We start from the raw sequence: 3,468 nt of genomic DNA, 5'->3' as shown, positions 1-3,468 counted from the left end.
ACATCTATTTTGTAAAAAGAGGTTCAATTTCAAAAGTTATTTATACGTTCTTGTGCCAATTCAAAGCTGAGTTATACTTTGACTACAGAATCACCTGATTAAATACAGTATCCGAAAATGAGTGGTATATATAATTTCTTAATTGATTTTAAATTAATATAAATTGTAGACCATGTTACCTATGACGTCATACCAACGGTCAACCGACAGGTATCCCTAACATTAATGCATCATCTTCACCTTTTGAACGACAAACTCTATTTATTGATTTATGTACTTAATCGTGTATTCTCTGCTTGCATTTCTCATTTTGGTATGAAAATAAATGTGAGTTTTGAATTGAAAATTGAACTGAATGTCATTTTGCCCACATTAGATATTTTATGTCACCACTTTTACACCAATCGCATTTCAAGAGATACACATGAGGTGCAGAGAGAACAGTTTTCCGAAAGCTGGCACGACGTGACCACAACCAACCGTAACAAAATTTAATATAACTTGTTAAACTTTATCTCCACCTTTTGAATGACAAACAAAAAGCACCCAAACCTGCGCAAATTCTTTCTTTTCTCTGATGGTACCCCTCCCCTTTTTTACATTTGCCTGTTTACTTCCACTGGTAAACTATCTTCTTCACTAAGACAAAATTATCCCGTTTCGGTAATTTGAAAGATCAAAACAAACTTTGAGAGCTATATAAGAATGAAACTATGTAGCAAGTTTTAGAAGACGTACCTCGAGATGGTATACATCCTGCTCATTATTCCCCCTACTTGAAATCACACCGGGATTGTTTGATCATTCTTTTGTCGACTTTCCATTAAGACGTGGAGATATTTTGATGGGAAAGTAGGTAAACTTTTACAGTATAAAGGTAAACACGAACAGCAAGGCAGACCTCGAGCTCATTGTTTGTTCGAGTTTTTTTTCCTGATCAAAAGTAGGCGCCAGGACGTTTTCACCAATACAAGTAGAAGGCAATAGCACGACAACAATGGATGTGTTGTAAAACGGAGAAGTTAGCCGAGAGAAAATTTCCTCACTTAATTGTAAAACAACCAAGTACAAAAGACAACCATATCTATTTTAGGTTCTGAGTAAAATGGGACAGAATAATTATTTGCCAGTGAATTACCATTGGTCGATAGAGGGCGCCACTTAAGTGAAACGTTCGAAAGTCCGCGGTGTGGCATGAAATTTGTTCTATGAAATAAGGACTCTTTGAATTGAATATGTATGCTTTAGTGAACTTAATTGGGCAGGGGCACGTCATATGTGTGAAATAAAGTCCAATATAGGTGCCCCCCCCCCCCTCCTGATTTCATAAATGTCAAACTTTTACATGACACTTGTTCGAGTGCATGTGTGGTATAAGGGCTTAGGGATGAGGTTGTTTTTATGTTCACCTGTTTACAACGAAGGCCTGGATAATGACACATTCAAACTTAAATAGGACGTTCTGTTAGACCACACAATATCCAAATATGAGAGAATTTGTATTTTGACAGGATACAGCTAAAACATTACAAATGAACATACTGAATGTGGGGTGGGTATAGTTGGTTTGAACACCCCCCCCCCCAACCTCCCCGATAACATCCCAAGTAACAATCATGAAACATGCATGTTTGAGTACAAAATAACAAAAAGAAATATGATAGCAACCGCGTTTCATTATTAGCAGCCTAATTTCTGCAACTTCAGAGAGGTCCAAATCCACCGATCACCCTTGCGAGGCCACCAGTGACTGATACCTCTTCAAAATAAGAAGCTTCATGTTTTATTATGTTTGTTGTGATTTTATAATCAAGCCTCGAGGTTTTGCTGCTACGGAATTTGGCATTAAATTGATTGAAGACATGGATTACATGTTTTTCTAACAAGAAACCTTTATAATAATACCTTTCATCATCTTTTCCGTCATCGGTCCTTTGTAGATGATTGGTGCGTTGTTGATTGCTGAATCTCACCTTTTTTTTCTTTTTGGTATTTATTTATTTATCATGAATTGTTAAAACTTAGTAGAGATGTGAACACGTGAACTTTCAAACATCGTTCCGGGAGCTGAGCCATCAATTCCGAAAAACTGGAACAAAAGTTGAGTTTTCTAGTAATAGAGGCATCTGTCAGAGCCACGATGTACAATTATGCTATGACCGTCCCCTATAGTGGGCGCAGACATCCGCGATTTCTTTTTTTACGTTGGCTTATCTAGCTCCCAGACATGTGTTCTTGAACTTGAACTCAATGTTTCTGGAGTGCTGAATGATAATACCTAACAACCAATGAAAACTGGTGTGCAAATGAAAAGATGTTTTAATCGGATGACGTCAGCCCGCTTCACCTTAACCAACTATGCTGCCTTAAAGGGAAGATACAACATTTGCAAACATAAAAAACACACGAAATGATCAAATTATCACAAAATACCTTACTGAATTGTTAGGGACTGACATTCTAAAGCATCCTTTAAAATCATGGAACCTGGTGTGCTGACATTTTCAAGAAAAACTGTGTTTTTCCAACGCTGGTCGGCCGACCAGCGTTGGAGAAAACTGGCCTTTTTCAACAACTGTTCCTAATTTTTCATATTTAGTTATTCTGACTTTTCTTTGCAGTTGATTACACACCTGTGAAGGGATACAAGCCTGCTAGACTGATTCTCTGACCTAACAATTCCTCAAAGTGTATTAATTGCTCCGTTTCATCTTAAGTGGGATCAGGGAACCAGACTACAAGAACATGATAGGTTTTCTTGTTTTTTCCAGCATCTACAAGCCCAAAATGTGAAACAAGTCAGTTTAACAATATTTTCTATAACATACTAATCCTCCAAATCCATTTATTTCTGAAAATTGCAGCAAAAGCAAATGTTGTACATTCCCTTTTTTAAAGACATTCTCAAATTTAGTAAAAAATGAAATTCCCCAGGTGAGGATCGAACTCACAACCTCGGCATATCAATGAACAGCCGCAGTGTGTACTGTCTTATAAGTACCGCGCGCTAACCGATTGCGCCACTGGGGAACCCTGATGAGATCGTTGGTCAAGGAAATTCTCGAATCATCTAGCCAGCCGCATGTGAATGCCTTACTAGTTGGCTACGGCTTGTTGTAATATAAACGTGCGGCTTACACGCACGTTTTATTTTGTTTAACCTTCATCGAGTGCCATTTTGTATGGGCTACCACATAAGGGCATCGTGGTTGGGAACAGATTTGGCTACAAACTAAATTATCATTAAACACCTTTATTATATTTAAGAAAGTGGCATTTTTATTATTCTTTTTCAATGAGATGTTTGTGCATAAAATTGAAAGCACTCATTTTTTTTGCGATGTTGACCCTCCACAGTTTGCGTGACAGACCAATTGCATGGCAGCCATCTTGGGGTGCAGTTCTGTTGTTTCGCAGTTGCATGAGCAGTTTGCTGCCCCTTCCGAACAGGCACATTTTCGACGGGCC

General features: G+C 38.0%; 1 non-coding gene across 1 annotated transcript; it reads right to left on the bottom strand.

Annotated features, from left to right (window-relative positions):
- Positions 1–2,926: 2,926 nt before the first annotated feature.
- Trnai-uau lies at positions 2,927–3,030 on the bottom strand. Its single transcript has 2 exons — positions 2,993–3,030; positions 2,927–2,962 (listed from the first exon to the last, which is right to left on the bottom strand). It is a non-coding gene; the product is annotated as a tRNA-Ile (tRNA).
- Between the last annotated feature and the right edge of the window lie 438 nt (positions 3,031–3,468).

Source organism: Patiria miniata, unplaced genomic scaffold (genome assembly GCF_015706575.1).
Source record: "Patiria miniata isolate m_02_andy unplaced genomic scaffold, ASM1570657v1 HiC_scaffold_22, whole genome shotgun sequence".
In the NCBI taxonomy this organism is placed as follows: Eukaryota; Metazoa; Echinodermata; class Asteroidea; order Valvatida; family Asterinidae; genus Patiria; species Patiria miniata.
The sequence above is the reverse complement of the archived record's forward strand: the minus strand, read 5'-3'. Positions and strand labels throughout refer to the sequence as shown.